The 21810-nt window shown below is 43.9% G+C and overlaps 1 protein-coding gene across 1 annotated transcript in view; it reads left to right on the top strand.

Annotated features, from left to right (window-relative positions):
* Nucleotides 1-21810, top strand: part of LOC138453090 (fucolectin-like) — a 315933-nt gene that overhangs the window by 239928 nt on the left and 54195 nt on the right. The gene's annotated exons all lie outside the window — the stretch shown is intronic.

The following is a 21810-nucleotide window of genomic DNA, read 5'->3' as shown; positions in this document are numbered from 1 at the left end:
CTCCTCTTGAAGAAAGAAAGTGCTAAGCAGCAATTAAGGGGCCTGCAGCTTCTGATGGGCCGCTCGCTACAGGTGCTCTAGAGACTCACAGGAGGTTGGGAGGTGACTGTGACACTGTGGCCTCACGCAAACCTCATACATGGAAGTCTCACACGGCTTTCCTTTCAAAGCCGACAGGCAGCTAACACTTTTCAGCTCTCCTCCAGACAGATACAAATACACGGAGGGTCTGTGGTCACAGAGACACTGAAAAATAAATGTTAAACCATTTTTTGTAAATACAAATATTTGTCAGTGGTCAAGCGTTGTTCTGAGGAAGTTTAGCCAATTTTAAGATGTGAATCGTCAACCACAAAAATAGCTCAAAATTGGCTACAATTCCTCAAAATAGCTGAATCCAAATACAATTTGTTTTACAAAAAAAACAATATAACATTGAATGTGCAGTGTTTTGGAAAAAGGTCAGGGGACAGGAGCGGAAGGAATGAGAGAAAGCAAACAAGCATATATGAGGGGGAGTAGGGCCCTTTTCCTATTTTCTGCCAAGTCTTCTTGTCTGACACACAGTTACAAACCATCACTAATTGTTTTATATAGCACTATTTCTGAAAAATGTCAAATTTAAGGTGACCCACCACCGTTCATACACCCACCTATCTCCACTCAACCCTTTTAAATCCATCTTTGGTGGAAAAATAACATGATTTATGGGCAGAAGGTTGTCATGGGTAGGCCAAGCAGCATGGCGTTGTGGCTGTGCACTTGAGACGCAGAAGGTTTCTTGAGCATACAGGTCAGAGGACATAAAACATGAACTAGATGTACCCAGCATATCATATGCCACTCTAGCGCTCTCGCTTTCTCTATGCTCTTTTTCTCTCTGTTACTCGCACTCTCTCTCTGTCTCATTCTATGTCTCTGTCTCTCACTCTGTGTGCAAGAGTCACGCTGTCAGGTGTGCATTTAATAGAGCCACTCCAGCCATTGCGTTTCAGACAGGAGTGTGTCTAGACACAAAGCACAGATATCGTAAAGGGTACAAAGGGTTGTTTTTATGGTTAAATAGTATGATGCGGCCATCAACAGAGGCATATCCCATGGTGGGGCGAGCCTGTTATTAAAAGGAGCTGGAGTGTTGCAATCACACTTTTATATGTAATGGAAAAACTGAGGTTATAGTCTCCGTGGCATGTGCTAGACCTCTGATGCAGACCCTTGTAGGGAAGCTCAGTAACATATTCTAATGATCCCATCCACTATATACTGTAGAATTAATAGGAATGCTACATTTTTCTTACAAAGTAAAGCACATTACCAAAACCAAGAAAAAACATATAAAATATTTCCTGATGCAAGGTTATCATTCCAAGAGGGACAATTTGACACACTTGTATTGTACCATTTGGAAATACCCCTAAGAGAAAGGGAGCCATGTAACCCCTAGCCCAGCTAGCACCTGCCCAGTTGGGGTTACATGCTCCCCAGGACTGGATCCTAGGAAGAAACACACATTAACTATGGGGGATTAAAATAGTGTATTTAAGAAAACGACCATAGGGCATGACGAAAATGGCAGCCTAAATAGAGAGCAGCAAGGCAGGAAGCTAGATGAAAAACATTGAGCTAATCAGTCACTCACAAACTATACCCGAAGAAAAGGGGTAACTGTGAATATTCCATAGGATGTTTTTCATCTAGCTTCCTGCCTTGCTGTACTTTGAGTTCAGGTGTCTCTGGACTCTTCTTCAATCAGCTCCCTAGAAACATTGCGCACAGAATCACTCTTGTGATAATTAACTTTGAATTACTGGATACGGACAGTGAAACCCACGTGGTGCCCACCTACATGCAAAGCTGCCTAAATAGAGTGCTCTGTCCACACTCCCAGCAACAAGGCCTCTTGTTCCTCTGAAATGCACTGGAACAACTAAAAGAATGACTTCATGATCCCTTTTAGATCATAAAGTCCTCTATAGCCACATAAACTCCGCTGCACACTTCTCTAAAGAAGCTATAACATGGGTTGAATCCTTCCTAAGCGAAAGGACAATGAGGGTGTTTTCCCCCTCAGATGCAGCGGACCCGATCCCATTTTGTGCAACGTTCCTCAGGGCTCCTGTGTATCTCCGACACTATACAACATATTTACTGAGCCCCTTTTTGATGATCTGGACCTTCTTGGTATCACCTACACTAACTATGCTGATGATACCCAGATCCTCCTCCCACTTTCAGGGGACTACAATAAGGTTTTGGCCTTAGTAAATAGGGTGTATCTCATCATCCAGGCATGGATGGCAACTCACGGTCTATGCCTGAATGATGACAAAACAGAATTAATCATTCTGGGCACAGATTCCAATCTAAAAAATCTAGGCCAGGATTACTCTGCCTTTGAGATCGATGGGAATATTATTAAGGTAGCCAAGGAAGTGAAGACCCTTGGCTTCCACCTAGATGCCACCCTCTCCTTCAACAAACAGGTACACTCACTGGCCTCAGCCACAGCTTACACATGTAAGCTTATCAGAGCAGGTAAACACTTTATCTCAGATGACAATTCTATGATTTTAGCTAGAGCTCTTATTCTATCTAGACTCAATTACTGAAATGCCGTATATATTGTTGCCAACAAATACATCCCACATAGAATACAAATTCTACAAAATAATGCCTTAAGAGCAGACCTTGGTATTTATAGATGATCACATATATCTAAGATAAGGCGTAATAACAACTGGCTGTCGACACAAGACAAAATCCTACTAAAAGTTGCATCCCTAACGCACAAATCCCTGAACAATGGGGCTCCTCCCTAACTCACTGATAGACTTGTAGAAAGAAGATCCTCCAGACCCTCAAGAATCTCCAATGCCAACACACTTATCATTCCAAGATTCAAATTGACCAAGGCCGGAGCGCCAGCTTCCCCGTCCGGGCGGCCCAAGTATGGAACTCACTGCCCCACCCTATACGTGCTGAGAAATCCTACCTTAAATTCAGATCCGGTTACATCAACCATCTGAAGCAATCAATCAACTATCCAGAGCTTCCTATCCCCCCTCTCCACCAGCGTTTATATACCTTGCACCTTGTCTACTTACCTTGCACCTAGCATCTATACACCCCGCCTCCAGTTTATAAGTGAATAGCTGTGACAGTTATGTTCTGTATATCCCTAATCTGTGTACTATCACCAACAGTATTGCCACTAGTATAGACCATGTATAGTATATCTACATGCCCATTCTCATTCAATCCCGTATATTTCTGATTGATCTGTATCCTACTGCCCGTAAAATGACTTTGCCTACATATTACCTGTAACCTGTATAATATCCTTGTATATAATTTACTGTATTAATGATCCTGCCTGTATTTATTAATAGTATTGTGTGTAATTATGTAACGTAAGCTTCGCATATCCTGTACTGCTGCGCCCTTTTACCTTCGGGTCTGGTGCGCATTATAAGTGAATAAAACAAACAAACAAACAACTGAGAGGATTACAAGGAGATCCCACAGTTAACATACGCTCCACCTACATGGTCTTATCTGCCGATAATTAAGCCCCAAAAAACCCAGCCTAAAGACATCACAAGCCCTGGTCAAGAGTTAACAGATATACCGTGCAAGAAAACAGATCTCCTGGATGGTGCAGAGACCACAAAGGCATTGAGACTCCAAACATAGGGAATCCAAACTCTGATGTCCACCAGAAGTAAGGATGGTGAAACTCCCCCCTAAGGCTAGCAGATCTTAATGGAGGAGTAGACAAGCAGGTGGAGGCGGAGACAAGGGCTCCTTGTAAGGGCCTTTGCACTGCTCCATGGGAAACCGTGATCAGAAGTAGAAGGAATGGCCGTGCCAAAAAGAGGGGTCCATTGAACAGCACGGCCACCAATACCACCTTCATTGCTGGAAGGAGAAATTAAGTATGTTTGCAAGAGGGGCACAACCTAATATTTACCGAACAAAAAGATGGTGACGCCATTGACTGAAGCTGATAAAGGGATGAACTCAATCACAAAACCAAACATCAGAGACAGACATCTTCCCACAGGCACAAGCCAGTAAGACGGAACACTTATTGGTGGGCTGCTTATTTTTAATCAATTTGTTGAGCACCCCTTTATTATTGTTGGGTACACCTATTTGTGTTGGGAGGAAGTACATAATGTTGCAGTATTCATCAGGGTTTCTGCAGGAATTGCAGTTAAACAAGGGCGGTATAATCACTTTGAAGGCTCTGATTAAAATCAGGCAACTGGGCATTTTGAACAGCCATTATGCACCAGCTGTGCACTCTACACCATCCCTGCAGGCAGCACTGATTAATGCCAGTTCGGCAATAAAGAATGCTAAATTATCTTATTATCTCATCAAACCTAGACATTCTTTTCAGAACAGAATCCTGGTTTGAAGCCACATCTGTTGCACACTTCTGGTTCCGGAGTATTTCCAAATGAAGTGGGAAAATAGCTCACATGGGGGGATGAGTTGCTATTATTGCAAGGTCCTCTCTGGGGCTACTTAACTTTCAAACACCAACTTGGAATACAAACTCCCAACTTTTTACTTGCACTTTACTCGCATCCCACACATTTTTTTTTAATCATTTAGTATTTTGCTATAGACCCCTTGGCCTTGTCAGCTGGGTGATTTTAATGTATGGAGCAATGAACCAGATAACTCGGAATACGTTCAGCTCAAGGATATCATGTACTCCCATGACCTTGGGCTATTGACCGAATTGGCATCCCATGTAGGCAGCCACTGTTTAGATATAGTAATGTTTGGAGGAAAAACTGTGTGCCATCAGGAGAATACACCTTTTACATGGTCTCATCATTTTGTGGTAAGGTTTGTTATTCCAATGGGACAAATGCAACATGGAAAAACCATAGCTGCTAATGTTCAATTGGCAAGCAGTAAAAAGAAAATGGATACTATAACAAGTGCACAATTACTCAATGGACTCATTTTTCCCCCGGTTGACTCAAAATGCTCTGAATTATATCAGACTCTTGTGTCTTGTCTTAAAAACAACTGTGACAGCTTTGCCCCTATAATAAGTACCAACAAACCTAGAAGTAGGAACAACCAGTGGTACAATGAATCATTGAGAATGTTAAAGAAAGATTATTGTCGAAAGAAAAAGCTATGGTTAAAAACCAAATCTGAGGTCCCATTGCAGGCTTATCCTGGCCATCCAAAATCCTGGAAAAAATCCTTACGGTGCAATTGCAGGATTTCCTGGAAGATCAGGGGATTTGGATTTGTACCAATCAGGATTTAGGCCAGAACATGGGACTGAGACAGCCCTTATGTCAGTTTGGGACGATATTTTGAAGGCTGCCGATGAGAGTGACATTAGCATGCTAGTCATTCTGGACCTATCGGCAGCCTTCGACACAGTTGATTGAGAGTCTTTTCTTGAGATTCTCCACAGTGGTTCAGTTATCCAATGAGTCACTGCAATGTTTTAAATGTTTCCTGATCAATCGAACTCAGCCAGTTAAACTAGGGACATTTATCTCTGATTTTTTATCCGTTACATGTGGAGTGCCTCAGGGCTCCTCCCTGTCTCCACTGCTTGTTAACATTTATATTTGCCCCTTGCTGGATATGTTTTCAGTATTTGATTTGCAATATCATTCCTATGCCGACGACACACAGATCTATGTTCGGCTAAAAGAACCTGAGGAAGCAATGGACTGAGTGCTAGCCTGTGCCAGTAAAATAAAGTGCTGCATGGTGGCAAATAAGCGCCAACTAAAACCAAACAAAACTGATATTATATTATTTGGACCCAAGACAAAACTGGCTAAAGTCTCACAGCGTCTGTCCTGTCCACCACTCTGAGGTTTCAACATCATTCTCAGCCAAAACCAAATCTCTTGTAAATCTTCTAGAGGCAAAAATAGCATCGAAAGCCTGTAAGGGGAGTACTGTTTTAGGTAAAGCCTTGTTTTTTCAAAAACAGATTTGTCTTTCTCAGAACAGACCAAAAACGGTATTCACAAATGTAAGTAATGTCCGTCATGTACAATTCTGCATCTTTTTCCATCTTTGTCCCTGGCAAATTAATTCAATACCTTTTTTCTGAAAAAATGGATCAGATTATAAATAAAACTGATCTTCAGTACCCCACCCTACCACTAGTTACGCCAAACAAAATAAAGACTGTTAAAGAAGATCAGACATCTCCCAAGTTTACTTTTAGACCTTTGGACTTGGAAACAGTTTTCCAACCTCAATTCTATGTTAAAGACCACTAACCATAACTATGACCCCCATCACTGCTTAGTTAGCTAAAAGACATGTGGAGGCTCTAAGTGGGCCTCTTCTATCAGTCATACATGCTTCACTAACCCAGCAGCGTTTTCCAATGGCGTTGAAAAAGTCTTACACCCATTTTAAAGAAAAACACATTGGACCACATGGTATTCGCTAATTGAGGTCCCATTGCAGGCTTATCCTGGCCATCCAAAATCCTGGAAAAAATCCTTACGGTGCAATTGCAGGATTTCCTGGAAGATCAGGGGATTTGGATTTGTACCAATCAGGATTTAGGCCAGAACATGGGACTGAGACAGCCCTTATGTCAGTTTGGGACGATATTTTGAAGGCTGCCGATGAGAGTGACATTAGCATGCTAGTCATTCTGGACCTATCGGCAGCCTTCGACACAGTTGATTGAGAGTCTTTTCTTGAGATTCTCCACAGTGGTTCAGTTATCCAATGAGTCACTACAATGTTTTAAATGTTTCCTGATCAATCGAACTCAGCCAGTTAAACTAGGGACATTTATCTCTGATTTTTTATCCGTTACATGTGGAGTGCCTCAGGGCTCCTCCCTGTCTCCACTGCTTGTTAACATTTATATTTGCCCCTTGCTGGATATGTTTTCAGTATTTGATTTGCAATATCATTCCTATGCCGACGACACACAGATCTATGTTCGGCTAAAAGAACCTGAGGAAGCAATGGACTGAGTGCTAGCCTGTGCCAGTAAAATAAAGTGCTGCATGGTGGCAAATAAGCGCCAACTAAAACCAAACAAAACTGATATTATATTATTTGGACCCAAGACAAAACTGGCTAAAGTCTCACAGCGTCTGTCCTGTCCACCACTCTGAGGTTTCAACATCATTCTCAGCCAAGGTAAAAACCTTTGGATGTATCTGGCAGGCAAATTTAAGCTGTAACCTGCAGGTAAATGAAATTGTGAAATCCGTATATTACAATCTCAAACTGTTAAAACCTCTCCTACCGCTTATCTCAGATGAAGACCGGCCACTGGTAGTTGGTGCATCGGTAAATTCCAGATCAGACTATTGCAATGCCCTATTAATGGGAATTCCAAAAGGTCAAATCCAACATCTGCAGGGTGCTCAAAATGCAGATGTTAGGCTGGTCTTTTCACTGGCCAGATGCTCGCCCATCTCTCAGTTATGGAAAAACCTTCACTGGTTAACGATACAGCAAAGGGTTCTGTTCAAGACCCTCTGTCTAATTTCTAAATGTCTCCAAGGGACTGCCGCTAGATATCCTCAGGACAATACCTTCTGGTGGTCCCACCATCAAGATGTGTGTCCTGGAGGGATGTTTCTCCTGCGCAGGTCCCCGGGCCTGGAATACCCTGCCTCATGACCATCGTAAAACTGAATCCCTCTTTGAATTCAGGAAAAAGTTAAAAACCTATCTTTGACTAACTGTGCTTGATAAATATGGCTTCTGAGTTGTTACTACTATATCATCTGCACACAGATTCACTTCCTTGCTTGGCACCATACTGACGCCTGCAACATAAATATAAAAATAAAATATCAAATTAGTAAACTGGTAAGATAGCTCAGTGAGTTGAGAGATTGCTACTGTGATCTGTGCGTGATCTGCAGGTCGCAGGTTCGAAAACCTGGCAAGGTTGACTCAGACTTTCACCTTCCGAGGTTGATAAAATTAGTACCAATTTCAATTGGGTAATAATTGTTAATAAAAATGTTCTATGTAAAGCGATTTTGATGAAAGCACTGTATAAATGACAAATTATTATATTGGTGTGATAAAAGCAATGACAGCAGAATTGCACACAACTATTTCAGAACTAAGGGGGGGAGATAGAAAGTGAAATTAAACAGCTGGCATACAACTTGTTTGGTGATGGAAGGGCTGTGCAAATTAAAATCAATCATCAAAGCCGAAAGACAGGCCGTGAACCATTGTGGAGCGTTGTCAAGATTACAAAGTGAGGGAATACGGAGAGAGGTCCTTATATTACAAGACCTGTTATCTCTTACCCTTACACTAGCCAAGAGAAGAGAAGGTGAACAACTTGTAAAATGGCTCCAACAAAATAAAATAAAATACAGGTGGTTATACCAGCTTTGCTTAGCTCTCGTAATTGGTAGCAACCACTATATTCTTGGAGACACTGAGGACATTGAGCAAGCAGTTACTAAGCTGGTAGAATCTGACCCCAAAGTGAAAAGAGATAAAGAGGAGCAGCCCCAGCTCGGGACATTTACAAAGAGGATGGACAAGGAAAAATAATCAAAATGACAAAATCCAGAAAATTCATGAACATTTCCTACAAGGAGTGAAAAAAGGAATGAAGGCCTGACTCCCCCAATAGTGTACAAAGAGCAAGGACGGAAGGAAACTTGACAAATGGATTTTGGAATTTGCCACTTTTGGGTACTAACCAGACGAGTGCTTGTGGAAATGGTTACCATACTAAGATAACTATCTAGATGGCTGAAAGGAGTAGGAGATGGACTGTAACCTTATGAAGGCGGAGAATAGTAACAGAGGACAAAGGGAGGGGGTTGAACTGTGAGTATAATTAGATGGGAGTGGGATGGATGGAGAACGAACGCATGCCTTGGTGTACTGAGAACTGGTTATACTAATTGGGAAGTCTCTTTACATCGTGCCCAGCGAACGGCAAAAGAGAGATTGCGGGAAAGGTAACACAATCACAAGAGCATTGGGAAAGGGGGCCCAGGATAATCCCCCCAAGAAAGGGAAGAGGTGGGGAAGGAAAAACAGAGGGTCAAGGGAGTACAAAGGGTGATAAGGTAGAAACCCAGAGAAAACATTTGAGTGAAGGACTAAAAAAATAAAAAAAATGCAGAGCGACGATAGAAAACCACTGAAATCTGCAACAAAGGGGTGGAAAACAAGATAGAAGTAAGGAAAATCATGACAACCAAGGTGAAGGCCTAAAAGGCTATAATATCATTCCTTAAACGTAAGGAGTCTAAATACATCACAATAACGGTCAATGTTAACAAGAGAATTTAAGAGATGTGGCCTCCTAGTCCAACAAACACAGTACAAAGAAGGGGAAGAAAGTGCTCTGAGGGACAGGCATAGATAAGACATTCTGGGTCTACCGGCAAACGAAGAAAGGGGGAATAGGTATAATTTTAGCGAAGGAGATGAGGTTGATGGATTTACAGGTTCAGAAGGCTTTAGATAACAGATTGCTCATGATCAAGGGTCATTACAAGAATGACAGCTGTACCATAGCTACTTGTTATGCCCCTAACCAAGGCCACCAGAAATTTGCAAAAAAAGGTTCTTGCAAAATGTGAAAGTTGGGATGAGAGACATAGGATTCCAGGAGGGCATTCTAATCAAGTGATCTACCCAACATGAGATAGATTCACAATCAAGGGGCAAGAAAGGGCAACAGGGGTGATACAGGAAAACATCAACTAGGCCTGCTATTGGAAAAATACATTTGGGTCGACTTTTGGAACGTTGTCAGGGAGAATGCAAAGGCTTACAAATACTCTTCATAGGTACATTCCATCTACTCCAAAATAGAGTTGGTGTTGTTCGAGAACTCGGATAAACAGCTCATCGGAAACGCCAAAATGGTACATACCCTTTATTATTATTATAGTATTTATTGAGTGTGGCCCTAGCTTTGAGAAGTAACAGAAGTAACAGAGCGATACACAAAGGAGCGCTTTACAGGGGTCTACAACAGTACAGATGTATAACAGAGTGCTTTTCAGAGGTAACAACAGAACAGATATACAGTAGGGTTAGGATTAGGATAGGGTTAGGATAAAGAGGGGCACAGAGGAGGGGTACAGTTGTACAGGGTGGAGGGGAGCAGACAGGCGGACAGCGTCTAACAAATCAGGTGCTGAATAGTAGGAGCGTGGGGGGGAGTCTGATGCTGATGGGGAGGAGGTTCCATAGACTTGGGCCATAGGCAGAGAAGGCTTGTTTTCTGGTCCTTTCCTTTTTGCAGCAGCAGATTTTAAGACTGCACATGTCCCGACTTCTGGTGGTGCGTAGTCCGCTGGAGCTGCTGAATTTCTCCACAAGTTAGCTGGGTGACTTGAGGGCGCCTGCCTTATAGATGATGCAGCAAGACTTGAAGGTGATTCTTGAATGCAGTAGGAGCCAGTGAAGGTCGATGAGGGCCGGGGTGATCTGATCGTATTTGCGTAGACCTTTGATGAGGAATGTATCTGCGTGGAGGACACTTCTCAGGGGAAAAAGGGTGGACAACGGGCGCCTTTGAGGAGGGCATTGCCCCATCCAGGTGGGATAGGACCAGTGCTTTAACGGTGCTTGAACAGTGGATCTAAAGCTGTCCGGTTGGAGGGCATGACTTTTGACCATTCATTGAATCTTTGCAGAACTTTAGAGGCGAACATTTTTACAACCACATGAATGTCGATAGTACTTGGGTAACCCCTATGGCCCTTCTTGAATATCGGGATTATAATCAACAGTCTCCAAGACAGTAGCACCATCCTTGTCTTTAACACCTGTGTGAAAAGCAAAAACATAAAGTCAGTCCACATCTCCAGATCTTTTTTCAAGGCAGCATTTGAGAGCCCGTCGGACCCTCATGCACTAGAACTACTTGCCTTCCTAATTCGATCGAATATGTCCTCTTGTACTGATATAAAGTCATCTTGGAGGTTGCAGGTAAGTCATTAGGCTCTTTATTAAGTTACATTCAGGACATCTGGTACTGGAGATCAGGAACAAGATCTTAAGGAGAGCCCTCTGACTCCCACTACCCAGGCTACATGTCTCCAACTGCTCTCAGGTGGAACTCTCACATACAAACCCAAACATTCTAAGCACCTGCAGGACACTCCATCATCATGACATGATTCCACACACATACAGGAAAGGTAGACAGGATATAACACACCACACTTCCTTCAACATACCACAAGTGGACGGAGCAGCACACTAGGAAAAGAAACACAACACACTTCCATTCCTACAACAAAACTTAACATGCACTGTGGATCACACAACACCAACCCACATTCACAACCACTGTTGATACACTTTACATCTCGTACCCGCCACTGAAGGATATAAAACCTACTATACCACAAAGTTCCAGCTACCATTCCACCAATGCAAAAGACCAACAACAGTGTCCCACCAGGACAGCATCGCTGAGGAACAGACACACACAGGGGGAAGGGCGCACATACCCTGACAAGATATGACACTCAAACCATCACTCACCCACAATCACACTCACAACGTGGCAACAACAATAACCAGAATCCTCCTCTCTGCCAACAACCACTAGGGTCCCAACTTGCTGGCCAGGAAAATCAAAACCCACCATCCATAACCACAACGCACCAGAAGAGGGATGCGGAAAGGTCACCAGGCTGACCAAACCAGAAGCACTCAAACCCACATGAAGGTCAAGGGGTGATCAACCACAACACAAAAAAAAGAAGAGAATCAGAACGCCTGACGGTGCTCAGCAAACACCATCATGACCATGACTGTAGAGCATTTGTCTGAATCCCATTAACACAAGGATATCGGAAAACACCTCCATAACCATTAAACTCACCTGTAGTCCATACGTCTGAACCCCAATCAACACAAACAATAATAGCTCCTTGAGTGTTTCAGCAGACGCCTCCATGACCATCGATGGTGACCGTAGTCCATATGTCGTCTGAACCCAAAAAAGACAAAGAAACTAACATTGGAGAAGGGCGTTCCCATCCTGGCCAGCTGAAGCACATCAGCTGCAATGAAGGACATTGTCCTCCTACCACTGACAAATTCCTCACCACATATTCACCATCCAAGTGCCCTCCTGACACTGACAAGATCCTTACCAACAAGTACACTGTCCGAGTGTCCTACCGACACTGACATCGTCCTAACCAACATATTCACTGTCGAAGTGTCCTCATGACACTGACCAATAATTCATCAACATGTTTCTTGCCCAAGTGTCCCCCTTACACTGACAATAATAACGTCTCAAATCAACATTAACCTCTCAATCCACACTTCTCTCATCCTGTGAATCACTTCTCCATGGTACCATAATGCACACTACATACCCCGAGTCCACACTTCTATCATACTGTGAATCACTTCTCCATGCTACCATAATCCACACTATATATTTCTCTATGGTCACCACTTTATTCAATTGTATTGCTGGTTAAAACACTTTATACACCATATTACAGGGTGCATAGATATCTCCAAATGTTTAGCCCGCAGCACTCGTTGTAGCAAGTGACAGCGTCATCCATGATTTTGCAATACACATCATACACCTCCACCAACAGCACTAAACATCTACATATGGCATTGAGATGTTGGATTATTATAGCTAAACATACTTACTGCATGAGCACAATGCTGCCCAAACCTGCAAATCCTCAAAATGGTTAATTGTACATCACTCTATTCAAAGCCCAACACACAGTAAAGAGCAAACATTCTAAAAGTCCTTACTGCCTCCCTGCAGCCATAAGACAAAAGAAAAATCCTCAAAGCATTGTTAAGCTAAAGTATAAAGTTTTATCAACCACAACTGAGACAGATTGAATCAGCACATCTATCCATACTCGCATCTGTAAACCTTGCCTTTAGTGTAACATTAAGCTGCATTAAACTCTTACTAGTGCTTGCATAGCAAACACGAAATCACATCATAACAATTCAACCTTTAAGAAAGAATAACAATTCTCATATTCTCAGCTGTCAGCCCACACTTGTTAGCCTGCAAATTACTCAGACTTCATCTCCCCAGCTTCTTGGTGATGTTGACTGAGATGCTCTGTAAAGAGGGGTGCTCATCCTCTTCTCCTTCATCTTCCTGCCACGTGGACGCAGTTCTCTCCAGTTCACTGCTCGCACCAGGGAAAGGAAACAACCATGTCTCTTCAGGGTTCAGGCAGTGCTACCTTTGGGATCACTCAGTGATTACGCTCTCTTTTCCCTTTCCTTCTTTTGGGGAGCCATCCTCCTTCTTACAGTATGAGATGAGTCGCCTTACTCCTGGAGCGCTGGGACCACCTCAAACTCCTTGCCCTACCAGCATCCCCTTGCCCCAGGTGGTGGGACCTATATCCTTGTGGGGGAGTGAGTCTCCTTCTCCTGTGTACCATATTGTCAAGCTGCCTGCTCCCGAGGAGGCAGGTCAGGCCCAGCGTCCCCGGAAGCAGACTTCATACTCACCAAGCAGGACCCAGTAAACCCCTATAGGGGCTCTTTGGACCTTGTCCTGGCGCCAAAGGCGCCAGGCTCATAAAAGGCATCTGTCCTGGCGCCATAGGCGCCAGGTTCATCATAGCTGAACATATGGTAATGCTTGGGTGAACTCACCTGAGGCAGACCATGCTGCATACTCACCCGAGGCAGACCATGCTGTCTGAAGCTCCAAGCCAACTAAGGCTGGGGAGGAACTATTTTCTTTCAGGAACTCTTTTCTTACTCGGGTGGAGCCAGTGGAAGAACACTCACCTGAAGCTCTTCCAAGGCTATTTAAACCACGCCCGGATGGCCAAACGTGCTTCGCGTTATTCTGCATCTGCAGCAGGACGCTCACCGAGTCGGCTCCTGCATCCTGGCTCCTGCCACACCCGCCAGCACCTGGAACACCTGCAAGGAGAGAAAGGCAAGCATTAGGACATTACCTACCTTCATCCAGCATCCGGATTCTTCACTCCGTCGATCCTGCAAAAGAAAGTCAAGGGTTAGAAACGCATCTCATCGCTCGATGCAGCGCCGCTTCCACTTACCTTCACGTGGCGCTGTCTAGCTCTTCAGCGGTCATAGGCGACATCGGCTGCATACCAGCACCTACGGAAAAGAAAGACAATAGTTAGAAGCGCTCCGCTTCTCACGCTGCCGCGCCGCTTCCACTTACCTTAACGTGGCGCCGGCAACCTTTTCAGTGCCCATAGGCGACATCAGTCGCATTCAAGACCTACGGAGAAAAAGGACAAAACAAGGTGAGCAACGAACTAATTGCAAAAGGACAGATTACTCACCTTAAGTCTTACCTGAATTTTGTTGGGACCTCAGCTCCCTTTTCGGGTCGGAGCGGCTTTTCTGGCTTTTCCGTACCCCGGCCCCTATGGGGAAATAAGACACACTCATTAAGGTGTCGGAGCAAACCACTACGGCACACCTTCATTAAAAGTACTCACCTGAGCTTACCTCTGCGAATCCATTCCTCCACACGGATTCCTCACCGAGTCCCTGAAAATTAAACAAAGGCCAAGGGACAAATAAGGCTTAATCTTTTTGAACTATATACTTACGGCAGCATTTTGGTAAAGGCAAGCAGACATCGAACCCTCGCCAAATCCGAGATCCAGTGAAGTAACTGGAAATCTACGCGCCCCTGCGTCAGAAGCAGGATGGAGAGCTCGTCCATACAGAAATTAAGGTGAGAGTCTGCGGAAGGCACAGCTAGGGTTCGAGGAGGGTGAGAAGGGGAAAAAGGGGGGAATCTCACACACAATCTAACAGACAGTTAACTCCCTTTTCCCCATCTACAGAAGAATTATTCTACGGGCCAGACAGACGAGGTTTGGGGGTCCAGTCCAGTCCATCTTCCAAGCACTACGCTTTACCGTGGAAGAAGTTGTAGCAGTCCAGAACGGGTCGGTGCCTCCGTGGGAATCAGGGGAACGTTACACATATTCCTCACTCTGCGCCCCCAAAGCAGTCAGATTTATATCTCCATTGGCAAGTACCTGTTCAGACTGTCCTCCTGGGGTACGTATCAAGAATAGCTATGTTTAGTGAAATAAAGTCATCTTGGAGGCTGCAGGAAAGCACTTAAGCTCTTAATTGAGTTACATTCATATCAGGTTACATACATGACAGCAGGTACTGAGATAAGGAACAAGATCTTAACGAGAGCCCACTGGCTCCCACCACCCAGGCTTCATGTCTCCAACTGCTCTCGGTTGAACACACAAACATTCCAAGCTCCTGCAGGACATGCCATCATGACATGACTCCACACACATACAGGGAAGAGAGACAGGACATAATATATACAAACCTATCTACCCCTTTACCAGCCATCCAGTTTGTACTTAAAAGATTATGGTCGCTGTTTCCCATTTCACTAAACTTGAAAGTTTGTATCAGAGGCATCATATTCCGTGAAGAAAACATGATTACAGGCTGAAATCCTCTATGCCATGTCAGTTTGCTGGGCATATCACCCAAATTACAGCCGTTCAGGATGTGCAGGCCCCAAGCTTGCATTTGATGTAACCAACGCTGACCTCTTTTTTCCACATCTGATTGAAAGTTCTGGGTTCGTACTCTCAAGTCATGCCTCAGCGGACTACATGAGATGTTCAAGTCGCCACACAAAATGGCTTTTTCTTAGCAGAGTCTGCTTCAAATAATGTGTTATCTTGTGAGTGGTATTTAGCTTGGGCCACTGCTAGTTCAAGGCCAAAGGGTAGAAAGCAGGGTGCCGCCTCCAACATCATCTGCTGCACCATACCAGAATCTAAGTGTCGGGGCACACTTTCTAAATCTTAGTCATTTATAAACGCCACCACTCTGATGTCGGAGGAGCAGCTCACTCTGAGCTTTGGAATACAGTGGACCGTTGCTTGGTTTAGAATTAAACTGTCTTTTGTCTAAACCAACCTTTGCAATAGCAAACAGTTATCCCACTGATGTTGGGTACGTTTGTTTTCCCTCTGTTGTTTTTTCTTAGGTTGGTCCTTGATGTTGGAGGGTTTAGAAGTCACGGGTTCCCAGAATCTTCCTTTGGGAATCGAGAGTAGGTTTTCCCGGTTTCCAAGTGGTCTTGTATATGTTGGCAGGTCTTCTCTTTTCTCTTGGCAAAGCTTTTTGTCTAATGTTTTTGAAATTGTTAAAGCTGATCTTTGTTACCCGTCTGCTCTTAAACTTTTCTGAGCCAGTCAGGAATTCAGGAGTTTGGGAGGCTAAGAATCATGGATTTTATGGGATCCTCTTGAGTATCCAAAGTGTAGACTGATATGTTTAATAGATCTTCCGTAACGAAGCGTTCTATTTCACTCCTACTAGAGCTCTGGATCGTTTGTGATTCAATACTTGCTTCACACACTGATTGAACAGCTTTGCTTGATTTTAGCATCTTCATGTTCTTTGAGGGTTGTGGGCGCACAAGGGACAGTTACCGTTTAGATTTCCTTGAATCTATTAGTTTGTATCCTTATTTTTTGAGTTCGGTTTGCAGAGTTGTTTTGAACTGTTTCCTAGCCACCCGTTTCCTCCATTGCCTTTCACTTTTATTATGCTGGAAATGGGAAAGGTTTCCTGAGGGCTTGATCTGTCACCGACCACACCGCTTCCTACCTCTTCAGGAGACACTTCCCTTTCAACCGCACGCTCCTCTGCTGTTAGGTAGGACATCGCTGGTTATTCTTCATTTGACGTCACAGTTTCCATTTTAGGTTGTAAGATCAGCAATGACTTTGGCTCGGATTGTATCATTTTGAGTCATCGTTAGTGACAGAATTAGGAGAATCCTCCATGCATAGAGGCACCATGTGTTTGCTTATTCGCGCCTTGAAACACTTGTGTATAGGTGTGTTATAAATGCCATATCATATCATATGTTCTCTTAAGGTTGACTTTGTAAGCAGCCATTTTCAGTCCGACGGCCACCCATTATGACAAGTTTTTTGATCGGCAGAGCTACTTGTTTTGTTGTTGATTCATTACTGATAGCCTCTAACGGTAGTACTGAAAAGCCCTCTACAAAAGCATTTTCGAATACAACATAGCTATTAATGTAGCCTGATCTTTCATGGTGTCGTTAATGGCTTAAAACTGTTTCAGAAAAGGTGCAAGAGATATTGTTAAGGCTGACATGATGTTAAGGTTTTCCAGGATTAGACAGGTTGCATTCCTCTCAGTGGAACCTCTCCTTGTTCTCTGGGAATTCTCTTCAGAAGATGAAGAATTGGATGTCGATGAGAGTGGAGAATCACTGTTGTACTTTGAACCAATGAGTCAATGTTCTTTTCCACCTCATCCAATTCGAGTGATCTTTCATCCACTAATGTTTTCTCGAGATCACCCAAAGGGTCTTCAGATTTCCCGACCCCGATATGACATCCATATTCACCACTCTTTGTAAGTCTGAATGCACACGCCCTGCACTTCCCCCCTGAATCAGCTTCTCAATACAACAGATATCCATTGCGAGCCTTGATTCAAGGGAGACTGTTCAAGTCGAGGGTACCACTTTTCACAGATGGTTCTGGGGTACTAGTGTGCAGCGTTGGTAGACATGCCCTCAATTTGGCGTTTGTAGCTAGTTTTGAAGGTTCGTTCGAGTTGGTCAGCGCATGGGCCAGATCACTATTAAAAGCTAAAACCTCTTTATTGGTGCCTCCCTCCACAAGTTCATCCATTGTGCCATCCAATATCTCTGCATCCGTGACTTCCCCTAGATTTAGCAGTCAGTTTCCATTAGACTTAGCAGGGGCTTTCTCAGTACGCAGTTGGTTTGTTTTGAGTTTCGTTTGAGGATTTGTATTCATTTGAGTCATTCATGAGAGAATCAGCCTAGGAGAGGCTCTCAGTGGTAGAGATGCCAGTTCGCAAGCAGTGCCCACTGCTTCTACAGCCTCTCCTGTGCAAGCAGTGCCCACTCGTTCTATTGCCTTCCCCTCACCTGGGATACTGTTCTTTGCTGAGAGGACATTACTCACCCAAGCATCACGTGAATCCCTCAATCCCTCAGCGGTTGGACTGTGTCTACATCCCCAGCCAGTTCACTCTGCTGCTGAAGGCCCCCTTTGTCCGGGTTTATGAGGGAGGGTCTAGGCTGATCAACGGCCTCTACCCCTGACTCTGACATCATTATTATTTTGAGCTTGTTATTCATGTGCAATTGAGTGGCCTTTATTAATCTAGTATTTACATGTATTTTGCTCATCACCGTCCCAGTTAATCACTATTGTAAATACCCTACATGATCATTAGCATTGCTAATGGTGTGCGATGGTCATTATTGAAAACAGTTCGATAAGTCAATATTGTGAATCAGTTGCCTGTTGGCCTACATTTCAAAATAAGCTCCATGTTGTATTTTGTAATCTTGTTTGATGGCCATTCTTTCTGACACTGTTTTTACATCATTGCGCTGTACAATAAGTGACAGTGATGTGGGTATTCTTGGTCCATGCACTTGAGAAACATTTTCTTGAAATTTGTTTTTTGGGTCCTAATTGAAAAATAATTTTAGTGGAGATTAATTCATGAACCACGTTAAACAAAGACTTGCTTGCTTGCTCAGTGACCCCATAAACTGTCTCAAATAGAAAAATATTTGAGTTATGCATGATTTATAAAAAAGTTAACGAAAGATTTTACTAAACTGCTGCACAAGCATCAATGATGTTTTGGTATCAATGTACTCCATCCAGGAGTTCAGTGTATATATATATTCATACCCAGTAATGTGATAAACAAGAGGTCTAGACTGTGACTCCTATCCGTCCCCCTTCTGTAGTGGGTGTTTTTTTCCATTATTACATGCTGCATGCCACCAGTGGCTTCGCTCCGAGATAGGAGAAGGCTCTTCCTTCCTTGGGCGTCTTTTCGATTTTTTAGATGGTCAAAGCTCCAGCATTAGTGGATGACAGAGTTCTGCAAGGAATGTTGGGTAACATTTGGAAATGAAGACATATAAGCCAAGTACATGAACTGCATTATGTATTCTGCACGCATCCTTGAATTGGCTATCTTTTGCAATAAGTAGGTATTGGTAGGGTCGTTAAAGGTAGTGAGATGTGGTCTCTGCAATCAATGTTTAGGAGAAGTCTGGCAGCTTTTTTTTGTACCCTTTGGAGGTGTTGCAGCTGGCTAGATTGAAGGCCCAATTATTTGAATGGATGTGTCTTTATGAAGGTTTGGTTTAAAAAGAAATATATATAAATCACAATCAAAATAAAAAAAAGATTGAAGGGCCAATATAATACTGTTGCCATGATCCAGACATTAGAAACAAGTCATTGATGGCAGAAACTCTGCCAGGAAAGGATAGTAAGGAGATTATATTTTGCTAGAGGTTTCATTCATGAAAGTAGGAGTACACACCTGAGCTCACTGAAGCATTAAGGGAAAGGACGTGGTCAATAAGGGAGTCTATATAGTCAATTCAGTTGGAAAGGTGCAGCTACCTAGGGCATCAGGAAAGGATCTCACTCCAGAAGTGAGGCCTTCACTAAGGAGCGCAATTTGCCTTTGATGGATTCAGCTTTAGCCAGTTGAAGTCCATCCAGAACCGAAGGCAAGATTGCTAGGCAGTTGAAGCTCAGGATGTCGAAGTCACATTAAGAGGAGTATTTTGGGGCAGTAGTGGATGTGTCCCTTAAATTTGTAAGGCTCTGATAACCTAAAATCAAGGTTATCTACTTTGTGTTTAATTTCTCCTACTGAGTTTCCCCCACACATCTGAGCCAACCCCTTGGCATTCACTTCACTAGTGGTTGGGGACTATCCTGCTTCATCCCCAAAACAGTCACTTAATAATGGGAAGGTCCAGGACCCCATCTTCCACTTAGGAATGAAACTGTGCATAGGATCAGTCCATGGTTGAAAAGGTTCATGCTTTTTGCCACAGTTCATTCCCTTTCGGCGCTTCCCGCCGCCCTCCACTCTCTCTGCTCGCCCTCACCTAGGCGGGTTGGCCTGTTGGAGAGGTCACATGCATAGGATCAGTCCATGGTTGAAAAGGTTCATGCTTTTTGCCACTGTTCATTCCCTTTCGGCGCTTCCCGCCGCCCTCCCCTCGGCGGATTGGCCTGTTGGAGAGGTCACATGACCAAAGGCACTGAAACTTCCTCTTCATACCTCCACATTGCTGGCCATTCCTTTTCCTGTCGCCTGTGCTTAACACTGGGCTAGGTGCTTCCCCTTTCATCCCTCGTGGCCCCTCCATTTCCCTTCCTGTTCACTCCTGTGCCCGCTCCCCTCTCTTTATATGCGTTTCCCTTTCTGCACTTCCCAACTCCCTCCCCTCTCTCCCCTAGGTGGATTGACCTGTTGAAGAGGTCATGTGACCAGAAGTTCCCACTTCATGGGTCCGCCCCGGGCAGCCGGCTAAGGGCCATCACAAAGGGCAGCCCCTTTCTGGGCGGCTCCCATCCCTGTTTGCCCCTGTTCACCGATGGACGACCTGCAGCAACAGCTAAGGTAAGGTAAGGTGGCATGGGCAGTGAACACAGCCATTTCTGTGCTCAATTAAAACTGTGACACGTCTTTATTTACCACCATCATATCATGATACTGTGTAGATTACCTGATGCAACACAGATAACCTGATAGATGTATTAGCAGTTATCTGTGTGATGCACTTAGCTATATTTTTGGGTAGGAAATGTATTGCACTTAGATACATTCGAAGCATAAGTAGTGTGTTGCACTTGTGAAGATCGAAATGTGCCACATTTAGAAAGAACTGTGAAGATTAACCATGCGCCATATTAATAAAGAATTGTGAAGACTAGGCATGCGTCACATTTAGAAGAACTGTGAAGATGAGCCATGTGTCACATTGGCTGTTTAATCTTGCTACACTCAGTAGTACACTCGTGCCTAGTAATCCTTGCTGCGCACATAGGGGCTGGTGTATTGCACTTGGAGGAATTTGTGGGAGTGGCTAGCGTGTTGAGCTTGGAGGGGTGTGAGGGTGGCCAGTGTATTGCTCTTGGAAGAAGGAAAGGGTACCATTGTTTTGCAGCTGGATGAGCTCAGAAGACATACTTGGAAGAACTTTGAGATAAGCCAGTGTACTAACCACCCTGCTCCTGCTCCCTCCAACATACCTCCCAAATACTATACACGCTTTATGGGCTAGCCAAACTACACACAAACATACAGACAACATAGCTAACTTTTGCATACAACAAACTACCCCATACACTGGACCTTTCCCCTACAGATTCAACAAGCCTGTGTGCATGATCAAACTACCAGCCAAATTACACATGAAACACACAAACACACACCCAGCATAACAAACACTTGCATACAACATAACAACCCAGACACTTAGCCTTACCCTTACGGATACAAAAAGCTAGTGCAGGCAATCAACTCACCAGCAAGCCAACGGACACAGACCCCAGTTTTCCCTGGTTCTGGACCTATCCTATCACTCTTCCCTCACTAACCCACCTGGTCCTCTTTCTAGCAGAGCCACATGAGCGCCAGGAGACCATACCAATGGCAAAGGTGCACGGTATAAGACAAAAAAACTAAACCTATTAAAGCCGCCCTTCCTACAGTAGTGTTCCCTGGGCATCTCCGACTCCCGATTGGCCACCATGCAACGGGAGAAGGAACTACAAGTAGCTCCCTGATCCGTAGCGGCCATATTTTTCTAGTAGTTTTATCGCAAAATGAAAAACAGCAAATACGCCATTTCTCAGCTTGCGTTAACAATACTATTAGTACCCTGGTACAACATGCTGGGGTACTAATAGCAATATAACCCGTGCAGGGGGGCAT

This window comes from Ambystoma mexicanum, chromosome 4p (genome assembly GCF_040938575.1).
Source record: "Ambystoma mexicanum isolate Mex_15411 chromosome 4p, UKY_AmexF1_1, whole genome shotgun sequence".
NCBI classification, from domain to species: Eukaryota; Metazoa; Chordata; class Amphibia; order Caudata; family Ambystomatidae; genus Ambystoma; species Ambystoma mexicanum.
Note: the sequence above shows the minus strand (reverse complement) of the source record. Positions and strands in the feature narration are given on the sequence as shown.